Consider the following 19673-nt stretch of genomic DNA (forward strand, 5'->3'; position numbering starts at 1 on the left):
CTAGCGGCCCTGTGCGCACCTTGCTCATGTGCTAAGAGTTACAAAAATTAAAGGAACCTCACACCAATCCATGGAATCTCATTTTTAGTACGCAATGTGCTAAAGCCTGTGACCTTCAGTGTTCACGTAAAAATTCACAGCTCCTTGTCGTCCGCCCTCACGCCAAATCAAGGAATACATTCAAATACTCCTTGATGACCAGGCCATCACTCCACACCCCAGCATCAAGATCCTGCGCCTACATTTCCAGGCCAACACCAAGAGTGACGTCTCCTTGCAGCGCCTCAAAAACAGCATTAATCTAATCATACACATGATCAGGCGAGTTGCCACCAAGAAGCGAGGCCTAAAAGAATCCGGTACCTTTCGATTAACTGAAGCTTTTGTCCTCTCGAGAGTTACTTACGACAAACCCCTATCTCCTTCTCGACGAGGAAGACATAGAGATGCTTTACATAATGATTACAAAGGCGGTTGAGCAGGCCATTGGTCTTCTAATGAGTGCGTCCACACTGAGGCTGCTTAGCACGGGCTCCACAGCACGGTGGAAGAGCTGATAGAAGGCCATCTTTCTAACCAGATGGTCCGACTCAGAACTCCGGTGGGTAACCGCATGCTTCACCAGATTGGCTGGGCAGCCCAAAATGTCACTCCGCTTGACGTACTCCCAGACTCTTGGCGGCTAAAACTAAAGATGCTCCCTTTGCTTAGAAATATGAACCCCTCACATGACGAGGGTCAACGAAAAGCACGGGCTCAAGTGCTAAACAGCACCCTCGGTGGGGCTCATGCAGTTATCTACACAGACGCCTCCAAACATCGAGGGCAGCAATACGCCATCATCGTGGCTACCTCCAGAACCAACCTCCTTGCGTGTACCTCGCTTAGGACCCAACAAATGACGGCAGCAGAAGAGGCAGCCATCACCTTGGCTCTCACTCAACCAGGGGTTCGGAGGGTAGTCACTGATTCCCAGCAAGCCTACTGGAATTACCAGTCGGGTTGGGTGTCCTGACCTGCACTGCGCGAGCTAAAAAACCACTCCCCAAACGGTTCCATTCAGCTCATCTGGACACCGCCTCACGCTTCAATGGAGGGCAACAAATACGCCCACCCAACAAGCCTGCGCTTTTACCTCCCGTGCTATGGAGCTGCACGAGGACAGTCACCCGCTTGTCACGTCCAGGAGATAATCCAGCATTATCGCCTTCTGAGAAAGACCGTACCTTCGCCCTACCCTGACCTTTCCAGAGAACAAACTAACCTACGGCTCATACAATCCGGGCTCCTTCCCACAGCCTACGCGTCTTGACGTAATGCATCCGAATCGCTACGACGCTGAATGTAAATTTTTCTCAGAAGTACGAATACTCCGCCCCGTAATCGGGGTGTGCGACTTTAGCCCTGAGCACCCTCCTCTCTTTCCGTCAAGTACCCAACAAGAGCAATGGGAGATGCTGCTGTCCAGGCCATCTATATCTACCCAGCTTCAGCGGGTGGACAGAACACAGGCCGCGCGGGCTGCATATGGGCCCCACAGAAGAAGGAATCACTCCCCAAGGCTGCACTCTGGGCCCTTCAGAAATCTGAACACAAGTATTTCTTCCTCCTCCTTCTCAGCCGCAAGTCTCGTCGCCTCCGTCCACGGCGCAGAGACGGAGAAGTCAGATCGTCTAACACCGGGTTGGAGCTTACTTTGATTTTATAAAAAAAAGTTTCCACTCTTGCTACACCAATACAACTCAACCAAGCACCGTTCATGCATCATGCATTGATTTAACCTTACCAACAATATCTCTTTGAAGTAATAAATGGTGTGGTTAAGTGCATTTCACTTCTCTCTGGTTTTACTATTTGTAGAGCAATGTGAGTGATTTTAAGTGACGTCGCACGAGTAATCGTTATGGTTGCCGTTTACAGCTTTGCTTTCCAACCACATTCACGAGGTGGATTGGCGCGATTTTTTTTTCGTCAACACTTCGTTCGCAATGTTGAAGAGCCGTACCACGGAAGCGCTTGAGGGCGCTGCCGTGTCGTACTTGAAGAAAAGTTGGTTCAGTACCTCGAAGTTCTTCAGCTGCGGCAGCGGGTAGTCAACTGGTACCAGCAGGAACCGCGACGGCTGATCCTGTGTCTCTGCTGGAAGGGTTTGCTGCCCAAAGGAAAAGAGATCCTCGGGTGCGGACGAGGTGGCAAAATCTGGGCTGGATGGCTTGGTGAGCGAAGCCAGCTCTGTCTTTATGTCGTTGGTCGCCTTGTCTAGCATAGAACTGTCTGGGATCCTTGATCGCTTAAACCATGTGATTAAGCAACTGGCGCCCACGAGCTCGCGCTTTCCTTTGAGGGCTGCAAACCTGCAATCCCGAACAATTCCCGGTGACCCGGTGACCCTTCAATCCGGTGACCCTTCGAATGACCTCACAGCGAGCGCAACTCCCACTACAACAATAGACTCGCGCCTCGCGCGCACTAATGCGGTAACTACCCCTCACAATATACGGTGGTTTCACAATCTACCTGCAGCGCCGTTCTGACTTCGGCAACCTTTCCCCGGCAGGGAACAATTCTATCGGCCAGACGCGCATCCTGGCCTCCCTAGACAAACGATGAAAGGTGAAAACAATTCTGGCGGCTGCGCTATTCACCCGCCGAACGCCGTGTAAGCTCACCCGGCATGAAAGAAAGCACAAGCTGCGGCCCGCTGCGTGGCTATTCTTCTGCCTTCCATTTCGAGGAAGCACGTTCCGCTGAAGGACGAGCTAATTGGCCCGCTTAAAGGAAAAGAAACACAGTAGCGACTTTAGATTTTTTGTACTCCAGCCTTGGCATCAAAAAGGGCCACATCCTAGCGATGTAACGTTTGCAGAAGGAACGCCGTTCCTGCCATTCCCTCAGAAACATAACGAGTTACCGTTACAAATCCACCGACCCTTAATGAAATGGTGGCGTTTCTCCGTTCCTCCAAAAAGGAACTAGTTCCAGAACCGCCATTCCTTGGAACACCGTTCCGTACAACACTGCATATTATATAGCAATGCACAACAGCAATACCTATGAAAACAAAGTCGTCATAACAAGTGGCAGTTACAGGAAGTGCCCTCGTGTAGCGCGAACACTAGTTCCTTCTAGGGAGAAACCGTCTGAAATGAAATCATTTAGCAGCGTCAAAATTGTTGCTTTCGAAACGTGTAACTTACGACGTTTCATTTAAGGCATAGGATTTGTAAAAAACATTCTTCACAATTAGCAAAAGATTTTGTATAACGTGTCACCAGGCAAAATTTATATAATTAGTAAGAGGTACAATTTTAAAACGCGTGAACAACTAACTCCCTGTTGTGCGCAAGGTAGTCAACGTTAGCTATGTTTTGCACTGCTTTCTTTTGGAGCAGGTAAATTTTCTGTATGTTGGAGTTTGTTGTATTTCCCCAGACAAGGAAGCAATAATTCACATGGGATACGAACGACGCGTTGTACAATAAGATGTTTACAGATAATGGAAAAAAATCGCGCCAATCCACCCCGTGAATGTGGTTGGAAAGCAAAGCTGTAAACGGCATCCATAACGATTACCCATGCGACGTCACTTTAATTCACTCACATCGCTCGACAAATAGTAAAACCAGAGAGAAGTGAAATGCACTTAACCACACCATTTAATACTTCAAAGACATATTCTTGGTAAGGTTAAATCAATGCATGATGCATGAACGGTTTTCGGCTGAATTGTATTGTTGTAGCACAAGAGTGGAAACTTTTTTTATAAAATTAAAGTAAGCTCCAACCCGGTGTTAGACGATCTGACTTCTCCGTCTCTGCGCCGCGGACGGAGGCGACGAGATTTGCGGCACAGAAGGAGGTGGAGGAGAAGAAATATTTCTGTTCAAATTTCTGAACGGCCCAGAGTGCAGCCCTGGGGAGTGATTCCTTCTTCGGTGGGGCCCATATGCACTCCGCGCGGCCTGTGTTCCGTCCACCCGCTGAAGCTTAGTAGGTAGAGAGGGGCTGGACAGCAGCATCTCCCATTGCTCTTGTTGGGTAGTTGACAGAAAAAGAGGAGTGTGCTCAGGGCTAAAGTTGCACACCCCGATTACGGGGCGGAGTGTTCCTACTTCTGAGCAAAATTTACATTCAGGGTCGTAGCGATTCGGATGCATTAAGTGAAGACGCGTAGGCTGTGGGAAGGAGCCATGATTTTATGAGTCGTAGGGTAGTTTGTTGTTCTCTGGAAAGGTCAGGGCAAGGCGAAGGTACGGTCTGTCTCAGAAGGGGATAATGCTTGGTTATCTCCCTGAACGTGACACGCGGGTGACTGTCATCGTGCAGCTACATGGCACGGGAGGTAAAAGCGCAGGCTTGTTGGGTGGGCGTATTTTTTGCCCTCTATTGAAGAGTGTGGGGGTGTCCAGATTAGCTGAATTTAACCGTTTGGGGAGTGGTTTTTAAAGCAAAGCTTTTTACCTCTACCCCCCAAGGGTTCTTTCGCGACCGTTGGTGTCACCAGAAAACTCCAGCGAACAAATAAAAGAATTTACTGGCACCGCCGGAAATCGAACGTGGAACTAATACACTAACAGATCGAGAGCCTGTTGTCTTGTCGATTTAGCTGCGAGTCCACGCGAAGACAGGGAAGACAGGTGGTGTACTCACCAAGCACATCTACGGGTTTACCCCCTTCGTTCTCGCTGAATGACACGTGAAAGCGTCACGCGACCAATCACGCCCGTCTAGCGGCCCTGTCTGCATCTTGCTCATGTGCTAAGAGTTACAAAAATTAAAGGAAGCTCACACCAATGCATGGCATCTCATTTCTAGTACGCCAATGTGCTAAAGCCTGTGGCCTGCAGTGTTCACGTAAAAATTCACAGCTCCTTGTCGTCCGCCCTCACGCCAAATCAAGGAATACATTCAAATACTCCTTGATGGCCAGACCATCACTCCAAGCCCCAGCATCAAGATCCTGGGCCTACATTTCGAGGCTAACACCAAGAGTGACGTCTCCTTGCATCGCCTCAAAAACAGCATTAATTAAATCATACACATGATCAGGCGAGTTGCCACCAAGAAGCGAGGCCTAAAGGGATCCGGTACCTTTCGAATAATTGAAAATTTTGTCCTCTCGAGAGTCACTTACGTCAACCCCATGTCTTCTTCTCGACAAGGAATACACAGAGATGCTTTATATAATGATTAGAAAGGTGGTCGAGCAGGGCATTGGTATTCTCATCAGTGCGTCCACACACAGGCTGCTTAGCACGGGGCACCACAACACGGTGGAAGAGCTGTTAGAAGGCCATTTTTCAAACCAGAAGGTCCGACTCAGGACTGCGGTGGGTAACCGCATGCTTCACCAGATTGGCTGGGCAGCCCAGAATTTCACTCCGCTTGACGTACTTCCAGACTCTTGGCGACTAAAACTAAAGATGCTCCCTTTGCTTAGAAATATGAACCCCTCACATGACGAGGGTCACCGAAAAGCACGGGCTCAAGCGCTACACACCGCCCTCGGTGGGGATCGCGCTGTTCTCTACACAGACGCCTGCAAATATCGAGGGCAGCAATGCGCCATCATCGTGGCTACCTCCAGAACCAACCTCCTTGCGTGTACCTCTCTTAGGACCCAACAAATGACGCCAGCAGAAGAGGCAGTCATCACTTTGGCTCTCACTCAACCAGGGGTTCGGAGGATAATCACCGATTTCCAGCAAGCCTACTGGAATTACCACTCGGGTTGGGTGTCCTGACCTGCACGGCGCGCGCTAAAAAACCACTCCCCAAACGGTTAAATTCAGCTCATCTGGACACCCCCTCACGGTTCAATAGAGGGCAACAAATACGCCCACCCAACAAGCCTGCGCTTTTACCTCCCGTGCCATGGAGCTGCACGAGGACAGTCACCCGCTTGTCACGTTCAGGGAGATAACCCAGCATTATTGCCTTCTGAGACAGACCGTACCTTAGCCTTGCCCTGACCTTTCCAGAGAACAACAAACTACCCTACGACTCATAAAATCATGGCTCCATCCCACAGCCTACGCGTCTTCACTGAATGCATCCGAATCGCTACGACGCTGAATGTAAATTTTGCTCAGAAGTAGGAACACTCCGCCCCGTAATCGGGGTGTGCAACTTTAGCCCTGAGCACACTCCTCTCTTTCTGTCAACTACCCAACAAGAGCAATGGGAGATGCTGCTGTCCAGCCCCTCTCTACCTACTAAGCTTCAGCGGGTGGACGGAACACAGGCCGCGCGGAGTGCATATGGGCCCCACAGAAGAAGGAATCACTCCCCAGGGCTGTACTCTGGGCCGTTCAGAAATTTGAACAGAAATATTTCTTCTCCTCCACCTCCTTTTGTGCCGCAAATCTCGTCGCCTCCGTCCGCGGCACAGAGATGGAGAAGTCCGATCGTCTAACACCGGGTTGGAGCTTACTTTAATTTTATAATAAAAGTTTCCACTCTCGTGCTACAACAATACAATTCAACCGAAAACCGTTCATGCATCATGCATTGATTTAACCTTACCAAGAATATGTCTTTGAAGTATTAAATGGTGTGGTTAAGTGCATTTCACTTCTCTCTGGTTTTGCTATTTGTAGAGCGATGTGAGTGAATTAAATTGACGTCGCATGGGTAATCGTTATGGATGTCGTTTACAGCTTTGCTTTCCAACCACATTCACGGGGTGGATTGGCGCGATTTTTTTTAGCACGCGCAGTGCAGGTCAGGACACCCAACCCGAGTGGTAATTCCAGTAGGCTTGCTGGAAATCGGTGACTACCCTCCGAACCCCTGGTTGAGTGAGAGCCAAAGTGATGGCTGCCTCTTCTGCAGGCGTCATTTGTTGAGTCCTAAGCGAGGTACACGCAAGGAGGTTGGTTCTGGAGGTAGCCACGATGATGGCGCATTGCAGCCCTCGATATTTGCAGGCGTCTGTGTAGATAACTGCGCGATCCCCACCGAGGGCGGTGTGTAGCGCTTGAGCCCGTGCATTTCGGTAACCCTCGTCATGTGAGGGGTTCATATTTCTAAGCAAAGGGAGCATCTTTAGTTTTAGTCGCCAAGAGTCTGGAAGTACGTCAAGCGGAGTGACATTCTGGGCTGCCCAGCCAATCTGGTGAAGCATGCGGTTACCCACCGCAGTCCTGAGTCGGACCTTCTGGTTTGAAAAATGGCCTTCTATCAGCTCTTCCACCGTGTTGTGGAGCCCCGTGCTAAGCAGCCTGTGTGTGGACGCACTCATGAGAATACCAATGCCCTGCTCGACCACCTTTCTAATCATTATATAAAGCATCTCTGTGTATTCCTTGTCGAGAAGAAGACATGGGGTTGACGTAAGTGACTCTCGAGAGGACAAAATTTTCAATTATTGGAAAGGTACGGATTCCTTTAGGCCTCGCCTCTTGGTGGCAACTCGCCTGATCATGTGTATGATTTGATTAATGCTGTTTTTGAGGCGATGCAAGGAGACGTCACTCTTGGTGTTAGCCTCGAAATGTAGGCCCAGGATCTTGATGCTGAGGCTTGGAGTGATGGTCTGGCCATCAAGGAGTATTTGAATGTATTCCTTGATTTGGCGTGAGGGCGGACGACAAGGAGCTGTGAATTTTTACGTGAACACTGCAGGCCACAGGCTTTAGCACATGGCGTACTAGAAATGAGATGCCATGCATTGGTGTGAGCTTCCTTTAATTTTTGTAACTCTTAGCACATGAGCAAGGAGCAGACAGGGCCGCTAGACGGGCGTGAGTGGTCGCGTGACGCTTTCACGTGGCATTCAGCGAGAACGAAGGGGGTAAACCCGTAGATGTACTTGGTGAGTACACCACCTGTCTTCCCTGTCTTCGCGTGGGCTCGTAGCTAAATCGCCAAGACAACAGGCTCTCGCTTTGTTAGTGTATTAGTTCCAGGTTCGATTCCCGGCGGTGCCAGTAAATTCTTTTATTTGTTCGCTGGAGTTTTCTGGTGACACCAACGGTCGCGAAAGAACCCTTGGGGGTAGAGGTAAAAAGCTTTGCTTTAAAAAGGAGCGAACTTTGGTGAGCCTAGAAGCGCCGCAGATCGGCTCACAAGCAATAAAACTAGACTTCGGATATACCCATCATCCAGAGGAGGCTCTACGACACAACGGAGCAAAGACTCTCTACCCGGCCTTGGACGTGAAACCTTGATGGACTACGACCAGCAAGACGAGCATGGCACACCAAATTGACTACCCGGCGGTGACCCCCTTCTAACGTGGCAACGGAACCAAACAGCTCAGAAACAATCGCCAAGACAGACCTGGTAAGTCGGTTTCGTTCAGTATTCGCGCGCAGACCTCTTACTAAAATTAACATCCGCGACATACCGAAAAGCTCGTTCGCACATCTCATTGGCATGATGGCATACCAAACATACCTCTCAGAAATAGCTTCCCACTGATGAGATGTAACAGCAACTGCATACACATCACGGTATACGACAACGAACATGGCGAATAGCTCACGCAACATCCATACAAGCAAGACCAAACGGCAGCGTAACCACTATTCTGTCGAGATCAACAGTTCCTATCGCCGTCCGAACATGACACGTGGAGTCATCGATGTCGAACCCAATGAGTCGAATGAAGAAATCCGGAAATGGTTGAGCTGCCAACAGGCTGAAGTCCTTTAACGCCACAACACTCCCAAACATAGTCAAATATTATATGGGAATAGTAAAAGTAGCTGATTATCACCCAAAACACACGCTGTGCTACCACTGACACCACATTGGCCACATTGGAAAACACTGCCCCCACAACACCGTCGATCGCAAATGCGGCTGAAGCCATAACAGCAATAACAGTCACGAAACCAGTGCTCCGCGCACCTAGAAACGGTGGGCCGTTGCAGCGGTTTCAATTTGAATTGGCGGCTTTGTGGTTGCGAATTCAGAAACGAGGTGGGGCACCAGTCGGCTGTTCGTAAAAAGTTGCGTACATTTTTGCTCAACGAATGTTTGATGCGGAACTTGTTAATAATATGTTTAAACAACACATTGTAAGCGAACTGTGTTGGCTCTTTGAGTCACGGAATGAATGTTTTGTATTATATACCAAATGTAACCTTTCGGTTTCGCCGTCTGGTGGACTTGATGGTCGAAAACTGTGCTGTAGGTTGGTCACGTGGGGCGTCGATTTTTACGCCGCCTATTCGCCCCGAGCGCGAACACAGTCGGCCCATGGCGGCGGCGGGACGAACCGCTGCTAGTGTGGATGGCGCTCTCGCGTCGTCTGCTTTTTCACGTTGCGTGCGGCGCAAGACGCGTGCTGCACACGACTCTCTTATCGAGTTTCGTATGCTAATTTCGTGCGCTCTGACTTAGGTCAGCGCTTACTTTGTTCCGCAGGAACTTGTGATGGCAGGCAGTCTTTACTCTTCTTGCGACAGTGCCCTGTCGCAAGAAGACCTGTGACCCTGTATTGTGACCCTGTCGTCAATACTTTCTTGCGGCGTTTCACGCGTGTGGTTGCGTTCTCAGGAAACTGAAAACGAGACATTTTTCTTGTTTTTTAAACTCTGCGTTTTTAAAGACTACTTGGGCTCACTGGAAGGTCATTTTGCGATGAATTTTTAAATGTTTCATTGACAAATAACTTTTAGCACCTGACCAAACTCCACTCACAGCACTTCCCGTTGTGTATATTCTGCGCTGCACAAGACACTCTGCCCCAAATTGTATGGAAGTGTTCGGAAAATCTCAAGATTGCTACAACACCGCATCATTCCCGTGAGCAGTGGGGGAGGCACTGTCCAGCTCCGATACCGACATCCAGATTCGGCCTTTGCAGCAGGAGTCTTTCGTAGAGTCCTCACCCATGGACCCCCCCCCCCCCCTTTTTGGTGCTCGTAGTATATAGGGTTCATTCTCTCCCTCTCTCTCTTTCTCTCTTAACCAGTACTTGAGGTCACTGAAAGTGTCGCGTTTTGGTGTGAGGATAACCCGCTATACACGAACAGACGATAGCAAAATGCAAGTTTCCGGCCTGAAGTTTCCAAGTCCCTTACCGGCAAAGGCAAAAAAAAACAACAACAAAAAAAACAAAGTAGGTTTGACTGAAATGAATGCGAGTGTTACCGTTCGAGCGAGGGTGGCACCGCTTGGCTACTATTCGTTGCGCTGTTTCGGATTTCTTTTTGCAATGTGTTCGCCGAGCCCTTCGGGGCCAACGATCGCACGTTGAGCCCGGCGTCGTTTTCGCTGTTGTACAACTCTTTCAAGCGCGGCGTTTACCATGAAAAGCGAATTTTATCTAGCCGTTTTAGATGAGACTGCATCTCATTCACTCGCCTTGTCCATGCAGCGTCGGCGTTGTTGTCGTCCGCCCCTCCCCCATTCTCCTCGCCGCGCGAGCTGCGCTCTCCGCCGCTCCCCCCTCTCCTCTCCGATGCCCCTCTCTCGTCCACACCCCTCCCCCTACACTATAAAAAAATAACAGTTAGCGGCGCCCGGTTTCGATCCCACGAACCTGTGGGCGGAACGCGAGGTACATGGTGCTCTTCCCACTGCGCCACAAAACCGAGATAGAATCAAATGCTACGAACGCGCCTTATATCCTTGACTCATTCAGACTACGTCAATAAGCTACTGATACAACGCATGATGGGGTAATGATTAACACTTGCAATAAAAGAAAAGAAGCCCCCACTTACAGCAACAATGATGGAGTAAAGGTCGTTGCGACAGCGAAGCCCCAAGCATACCACTTAGAGAGTTTGACCAAGGTTGGCCAATAAAACATTATAATAATCATAAAACATAATAATCATACGTGTTCCTGACACGTTTCACGCGATTTCAGAATCAATCCAACGGAAACACCAAGTGAACCCCACGATGCGTCGCATCTACACAGGGTTCCCCTAGCGGGGAGGTGGGCGCAATTTTTTACGCTCCGCTCAGCTGCTGAGCGGAGTGCGATTGCGCCCTGAGCTAAGCCGAAGCCGGCTAGCGAAGTGCGGAACAAGGTCCGCTAACGTCCGGCGTAAGCGGAGCGCCAAGCACCGCACCCGTTCAAGCTCCCGCTAGTGTAGGACTGGTTGCGCAACGTCTCTATCACACGTGCGTTGGCTGTTCTTATTCTAAGGTGGCTGCGTCCAGGTACACCCAACCTTTAACGAGTGCCCGGAGTCGTGTAGGTATAACGAACCTTCGTTTGGTTCTCCTCGGGGTTTTTTGAGGATTGCTGCGGCTGCAAACCTTGCCGGGTGCGCGTTTGGGTTATTATCAGATAGCGCTGACCCCGGCGATTCACGCCTGAAGGGGCCGGGGAAATCGAATTTTGTTATATTTTGAGGTTCCAACGCACCGAAGCTACAACTGGGCTATGATTCGAGTGGTAGCGGATAGCTACAGATGAACTTCGATGATTGATTGATTGTAGGGTTTAACGCGCCGACGCAACGCAGGCAATGAGGCGCGCCGTAATGGGGGGCTCCGGATTAATTTTGACCACCTGAGGATCTATAATATGCGCCGAAATCTCGAGCACACGGGCGTTTTTGCTTTTCGTTTCCATCAGAAAAGCGGCCGCCACGGCCGGGAATCGAGCCCGCGACCTCGTGCTCAGCAGCACAATGCCTTAGCCACTGAGCCACCTCAGCGGGTAGATTAAATTCGACCACGCGGCGATCTTTAACGTGCGCCGAAATCTCCATACACAGAGGTTTTCGCTTTTCGCCTCCCCCTGCGAAGCGGAATCGAAACCACGTCCTTGGGCTCAGCAGCACAACGCCGTTGGCACTGGCCACAGGGCCAAGGAAGTGACCGGTGGTGGAGATCTATAGGGTAAGTTACAACAGCAAACTCTTGCGGCCCCGCACCGCGACCGCAGGTCGGGGCACCGACTGCACGGCCTATTGTGTCGTAAGGATCCCATCGGTGACATGATCAGTGGGACGAAACGTCCACCGAGACAAAGCATCCAATCGATCATTAATATCCGCCGAGACGGAAGAACCACGGGGTCAGAAGATCCAATCGAGCCTGAATATCAAGATCTACCGCGGAAAAAGATACAGTCGCGCCCGAATATCCATCGAGATGAAAAGTACACCGATATGAAAGGTCCAACAATGGGAAAGGCCTAGTGTGCTTATTCGAATAGAGCGGTCAGTGATGGGTTTCACTCGGTTCTGCCGAATCCTCCCCCCCCCCCCCCAAGACTTAAATGATCGCTTTAACAATTGTAATACACGTATTCACGGGCAGATTTTGCGCTCATGGCAGTCCTTTAAACTAGGATTTACTCTGTAGTTATTTAACGAAATGTAAACATTTTGCGCGCAGCTAATATTGGTGGGGGGGACTTGCTTTGTGGATGGTTTCAGGTCTTGCACGTTGCGCGACTAAGTCCCAGATCCATGGAAACTATCCCATACAAGTGCATGGGGAGTAAGCTTTGACAGCGAATTACGCAAAAAATATAAAAATACTCAGAATCCTAGAAAGTAAATTTTAGAGATTTTTCATCTGCACGTAGACTTCTTGCTTTATGCCAAATGTCACTTTCCTGAATTGGTTTTGCTAGGTTCCTGAGAGGTCAGAATTTTGAGCGAGAAAGCCGGGTATGTATGCATATGTATGCAAGGCTCAGTTTTTGGGCGCTATTCCAAAGCCCCGAGTTTCGCATACTCCCGAGTTTCCAGCTTCTTGGGTTATGAAAGTAGAGATACTGGAACATTCGATACACCTCCATTGAAACCACCGGAATCGCGCGCAGCACGCCTGGCATATTCAGCGCGCTGCGTTTGGGCCGTTTACGTTGGTAAAGTACGGCTTGTGCTATCTTCCTCATGCACAACCATCTGAAATCGCTCTTTCAATACTCATTCCCGAGCATAAACTAGATAACCCCACTGCTACTTTGAAATCCCCAGCCTGGATGCTGGCCACGCCCTCAACCGTCGACCGTCAACCGGTGCGTGCGCAATACGATCAGCGGAGACGTGTTTCCAAGACCTCGCCTTTCTTTTAGGTGGTTTGGCGGACATGAGTTCCGCAGGTTCCTATACCGCGCGTCTATCCGTCTGCAGCCGGAGTGTGCGCTTCAGTTATCGTCTGCTCGCAAAACAAGTTTCGAACGAGGCGTTGCGTAACTGTGCTTTTTGTTTATCATCAGAGCGGCAGACTCCCTCCCTTGAGGGGTTGCGTGACGCGGATTTCTTGTGAAAAGGTTACTGGCAGGACAGCCTATACGTATTACATATACTGTCGAGGAGACAGTCGACGCATCGATAGCTGGTTGAGGTGGTTTATTCGCAGGGGTGCAACCGATACGAACGCAGGTCCGAGCGTTGAGATAACCCAGCCCGTTTCTTGTGCATGCACCTTATGGGGTTCTTCTTCCCCTGACACGTCTTTGGCGCATATCCTCGCGTCTGGATTGGACGTAATCCCACCTCCTCCTTCCACATGGCTGATACTTGTACGGAGAATACCACGACAGCTTGTTGCCCTGTTGCATCTGTTCACTATTATCCTCGCTACAATACAATCAACGGCATGTGCCTATAGTCAGAGGCGGTCTTTAGACATTTCAACTGGTTTTGTTCAGCGTCCCCGTTGTATGACAGGAAGCAGAGCATGGAAAGCGTGCAAAGGGGAGAGCGAAGAATTAAAGTAACCACGTGATGCCAGAGGGAGGGTAAGGGAGAGTGGGAAGGGTGCGAAAGAAGAAAGGGTAATGAGGGGATTGAACTATATTAAAAAAAAAAACGACTGCGGAAAGCTTCTTCGAACAAAAGTGGTGACGAGAAAAATAAAATAAGGGAAACAAATCTTAAAAGTTGTTGTCCTTGTTGCTATTCTTTCCTTCGTAACACTTGGCCACTTGGGCGATTGGCCGGCACGTGGGAGCTTTGAGGAACTAACGTGCCTGGTTCGCAAAATTCATAACACTGTGAATTTGAAAAGTAACAATTGTGGAATAGTACGTGCAGAGTGAAGGCTAAACGTGGTGTCACGGGAGTAGGACAGGTGCACAACACCTTCGCAGAACCCCTATTCTATGGAGGCTGCAGCATGTTCCAGTCTGCTCGCTGACGTAATTCACACAAGAAGACGATCAAATGAAAGAGAAGAAACTGGCGGGAACACGCAATAGCAGAAAAGAAGCCCTGTAAATTATTCCGTACCAAAAGACCAAGAAACGAAAGCGAGGAAAAAGGCGCAAGTACACTCTATCAGAAAAGAAGTTGCTACTACGTATCGCCAGGCTTTCGCCTTAAAAGCACGTAGGCAGACTGGACCGCGCCGAGGGAACTTTGTGTCGAAAAGCGGGGGGTTTCGATAACGTAATACGAGCAGCAACTGTTTTCAATGTGGCGCGCTTCTATCACCCGCTTTCTCTTTTTGCCAGTCGGCCATAGTCACGTGATTGCACTGTCTGCCACCGACGGCAGAAACTACTTCTTCGGACGAAAAATTTCAAACAAAAAGCCCATATGAACGCCTTGAATGAAAAATGAAATGAACTTTATAGCGAATTACATATTAAAATAGTAAAAGTGAAATGAAATAAAGTATATGGATTTGCTTGCCCCCAGTAGTTACCAGTGCCGCAGTGGAGCGATAGAACGCACTGAAAGATGTGCCACGCCCTAGTCGCGCATCCTTGGAGCGGGCCGCCCTGGACCGATTGCTTCACCTTAACAATCAGCAGATATCATGAATCGCATTTTTAAAGCGTTTTAACCCTGCCACGGAATATTATCATGAGCTTACTATTATCACCACAGTTCCGCCTTGCCCGACTTTCGCTCAATTTGCATCAGCGTAACCTGCCGCTTATGAACGTATATTGTACCGCAACGAACTCCTCAATTTCAACACAATCGTTGGTCTCTAAAACAAAACAATCAAGTTTGGTTTTCAGTACTGATATCCGCCAAGGTGTAATCCGTTGGCTTGCCCACATAGAGTGTGTTCGCATCATTAAATATATGTGAGGAATGGTGGGACAAAATTCAACGTTTCGATAATTACCCGTAGTCCAGAGAAACGAACTTCTTCCACTTGCCATTTTCCTTGAAAGCAACGCATGAGCTGGAGCTGTCTTATCGAGTTGGCCGGCGCACTACTAAAACTTGCTTCAAGATAAGCCTGACGGCAATAAGCTTTACTGGAATAAACGTGCAGAAAAAGGCGGCTCAACGGCTAGCAGAAAAAATATTATCTATCCCGTGTAGCATTGGCAACCAGCCCTGTCACTATTTCGTTCCGTCGTTTCAACGAAAGGTGCTAATCACTGTAGAGTTGTAGTCTATTATGTGGGCGGAAGGCGGCACGTGATCCGTGTGCGACAAATATTCTTAACGTGGTAAACTTCAGTTAAAACCAAGGTGTCGAACCGGAACCGGAACCAAAGCAGAAAACCGGAACCGGAACCGTATTTTTTCCGCCATTTTGGAACAGAACCCAAACCGGAACAAATCGAAGGAACGATTCCGAACCGGTTCCGGGAACGGTTAGTGAAGCGGCTCTGGAAACGGTTACAGTGAACTGAAAAATATCAAGTCGGTCGAACCAACCTCATTTGGAAATTTTGCGGGGCTCTCCCCCTCAACCATTCAGAAAATTTAGTTGCACAAACAAAAAAGGCTGAAAAGTTTCTGGGTGACGACCACCTAAACATATTGCTGTAAAATGTATTGCGCTGTTAGGTTGTTTCTACTGTAAGATTGACATCTCGCACTGAAGATAGTACATAGTAGCCTAATGTGTATTTTGTATTCATTGAGGGGTTTCCGAAACAAGTATTTACATGGGAATCCGGAGAAAATGGTCCCGGACACATTGATCCCAATGCGAAACCCGGACAACATGGTCCCAAGTGGAAACCGCGACAAGATGACCCCAAGGCAGCTTGAAGCGTGGAAGGCATTTGGTTGCAAGCCATCGTTGGTTTATCAGTTCTCCCAAATTATTTGTTATCAACTAATTGATGATAACAGATGGGCTGCTCGATTGTATGATTTTTCTCTGGATTTTGACTTAGATTTATTAACCACCAACAGAGCTTGTGCTACGCCTTTGCATAACCGTTATATCCACACTCCTACCAAGGTTAACGAACGGAGGGTTCATTTGGCCCCGCGGCAAAAGGAAGTTCGCAAGATAAAAGTTACAATTCCGATTATGAAAATTTTTTGAAGTGCTGTGATCAGCTATTAAGCGTTCAACTATGAGACGCATTGAAAACAATTAGGAGGCTGCACTGGCATGTATACGAAATAATTTCCGCAGCAGTAGTACATGCCAGCACACAGTCACCGAAAATAGCGACGTCAGATCGCGGCTTCACTGAAGACTGTATACTTATTTCCAAATTTCTTTTTGCGCCTCTATGGCGATGTTTCCAATCAAAATGATCCTATGTGACCAATTATCCTGGTACAACTTGCCCCTGACAGCACGCCATGTGAGGAACGGGCCTGCACCCGCATGAAATCATGCAGTATGTGCATAAGTATTTGTCTTCTCATCCTGCTGCAACATCAATTAACACCCTGAAACTTCAAAAACAACGCTAAAACGTTCGCACGATTCCGGACTCAGCTGGCACTCGATAGGCGTGGATGGAAATCTTTGGGAGAGGCTTTCGTCCAGCAGTAGGCACAAACACGCTGATGATGATTATATATAATATATATATATATATATATATATATATATATATATATATATATATATATATATATATATATATATATATATATATATATAGAAAATAAGGGTTGGCAGTCAAGAAAACCTCGGAAAGCAAAGGGGAGGTTGTGGTGAGTCATAGAAAGAGATGAAGAATTTTTGGAGTCGAAAAGAAAGTGGTGAAAAAATGCCCGCCGGGTGGGATCCGAACCCACGACCTCCAGGAGGTCGTGGTCCGGTATAGCTATCGCAAATGGAATTGCAGTTGTTAGATCAATAATGCAATGGCTGAGCGTTAACTAAAGCTTACTTTTCAAAAAAGTGGCGCTAACACATACGATAAGGTGACAGCTAACAAATTATTCAGGGTGACCAAATAATCGAATTCATTGGTAGTATTTATGCGCATGTTGTAGGATTTTTCTGTTTTGTTACAAATATAAAAAAAATGTGGGCCATTGGTACTAGGCGCTGGTATTTGAACGCGCCAGTACGGAGGCCGAAATTTAAGGCTTAAAGGTTAGCGTGATGGGTGATTCTATAGCGACGATTGCTATTTCAACAAAAAAGGAAAGGGCAGAAAATATATCCCACCGTCATATCTCTTGGCGGTGGCTTTATGAATAGTCGCTAGGACAACATAAAGTCTGGGCAAGAAAGTAGGTGGTAAATCGTCGCCACGTCATCTGTTGTTCTAATATGTCGTAATTGTTTAAAGTTTGCTTTGCAATTGCGCCACTGCCCTTGGGAAACAGCAGCATTTTGAATTTTTGTTTGTATTTTGATTTGGCTCTCGTTTTAAACTACTAAATGTTTTTTTTTCTAATTTCAGTGATAATTCAACTCATCGAACCCGTTCACAAACACCGGTGCGGTACGGAACTGAACCGGAACGAAATGATTTCGCCTGAACCAGAGGTGTAACCGCAACGGTATTTTGTTCGGTTCGACACCCTTATTGATATATATATATATATATATATATATATATATATAAGTGTGTCGAACCGGAACTGTACCGAACTGGTACTTTTATCTATGATAAAAGTACCATGGTACTTTATCTGTGGTACTTTAATCTATGACTCACGTGACAATCTCATCACTATAACCAGGAAACGAATTTTAATTTGTGCCCCATGATTCCCCTCATCGAGACCTTTAATTTGGTGCCTCACAAACCCTAGTGGCATCACTTTGACTTTTAACCCAATCAATGACTCCTATGACTATCTCATGATTGTAACCTGGAAGCGATTTTTAATTTGTCCCCCATGATCCCCCTCGTCGAGACCTTTAGTTTGATACCCCACAAGTTCTACTGGCATAACTTTCACTGCTAACCCGATCTATGACTCACGTGACTATCTCATGACTATTACCGGGAAGAAATTTTTAATTTCTCCCACGTGATTCCCCTCATCGAGACCTTTAATGTAATACCTCACAAGCCCTAGTGACATCACTTTGACTTTGAACCCAATTTGACGAATCAATAATAACTAATTAACCTAAATTGGGTAAGTAACGTTCGGGCCCTGCTGCCTCGGGAAAAACTCGCGGCAAGCAAAGACAGCGCTCCCGCGCGCAAAAAAAAAAAAAAAAGAAACGTGCTGCAGCTGTTGGCATCTCGCCCACAGCTGCGGCACGTTATTTTTTCTTTCCGTCCACAATTTCCGTTTTCCACCACTACGGCAAAAAAATGACGCTAGTGTCGCGCGGCAAACTCTAGGTTCCGGTCCCAATTTGGATGCTGGTTACTAACTCTCACGTGGGCAAAATATTTATTTCTTCTGCCCTGCAATGCACGGTGCACTTGATCGCACAGACAGCTTCGAAGCACCAAACGCGGCAAAATTTTACGACGAAAGTGTTTCCGCAGGAAAACCCAAAGTAAAGCCCATACATAAATTGGTCTTAATTTATTCCGCGAAGAGTTTCTCTGTCGCCCTTTCTCTGTCGCCCTTTTCATACAACCACAGTTCTCATCACTGCGAAAGCAGCGAAGGCCGTCGCGGCTGGTATAATTGTTCATTTCTCAGGACGCGTACAGTGGACAAGGTTGTACGAGGATATTTCTCTTCTTACGTTGACGTCAGAAGTTTTTTACAAACAAGTCTAGTATGTCACAGAAATAAAGCTAACAAGGTCAAATTTCGTGCTTTCTAGCTACAACAGTATTCAAAGGTTTCAACATGTTTTCGAGGCGTGTGGTAAAAACCAACTCTGGCTTCGATTTTCAAAAGCTTGAGGAAGAAATCCCACGATAGCCTTTTTTAATATTAGTTCAAACATTACAGCAAAACGCTCAACTTAACTAAAATGAAGTGCATTTCTTAAATTGAAATGCTCTTTCTACCTAAACAAAGGTTAGCACAATTAGGAAAAGAAGGTGGAGGAATAACACTTAACAAATTAAAGTCCTTAGGATATTTAGATGCACAAAAACAGGACCGAAATTCCGGCTATTTTTTAAAAGGAGTCACATTTGTAATTTTTTATTATAAAATCTTCTGCAAACAAAAAGAATCTATTAGCTCATTTATATGTATACAATGTTTTTACAGAAAAAAGACTGCGGCAACACCGGCGATAGCTTGTGTTGTGCCGAGGATAGAATTTCAAGTTTTGCGATATTCGTCCAGTGCCTGTGACCCGTGATCGATTCAAGACTTTTATTCAGAAAGGAAAACTTTTCTTCCGGCAAAATTCAGATTTCTTACATTTTGTGCACAAAAAGTTGCATATAAATTCTTTGTCCGAATTAAAAAGGTTGACAGCAACCACCTCTTCCACCACCTGTGAAGGCTTGGGTGCTTAAACTTAAACACAAACCCACCCTTAAACTTCTCCTGACATAGGGCGACATAGGGACTAGGTTAAAAAGGATAACTACTTCATCTATTCTGCCCCAATTTTTTTAAAGTCGTCGTGGAAACTGCACCACTGCCATTACGAGAAAGCAATATTTTCATTTTTGTGTTTGTATTTCGTTTTTA

At 47.5% G+C, this 19673-nt stretch overlaps 1 protein-coding gene and 1 pseudogene across 1 annotated transcript in view; both read right to left on the bottom strand.

Annotated features, from left to right (window-relative positions):
* The window catches only part of LOC144176720 (cytochrome P450 3A5-like), a 109255-nt gene that overhangs the window by 86341 nt on the left and 3241 nt on the right, over positions 1 to 19673 (bottom strand). The gene's annotated exons all lie outside the window — the stretch shown is intronic.
* Positions 1 to 19673, bottom strand: part of LOC144174863 (uncharacterized) — a 162313-nt pseudogene that overhangs the window by 4021 nt on the left and 138619 nt on the right.

Source organism: Haemaphysalis longicornis, unplaced genomic scaffold (assembly GCF_048455015.1).
Source record: "Haemaphysalis longicornis isolate Haplotype H1 unplaced genomic scaffold, Haemaphysalis longicornis Haplotype H1 scaffold_1, whole genome shotgun sequence".
NCBI classification, from domain to species: Eukaryota; Metazoa; Arthropoda; class Arachnida; order Ixodida; family Ixodidae; genus Haemaphysalis; species Haemaphysalis longicornis.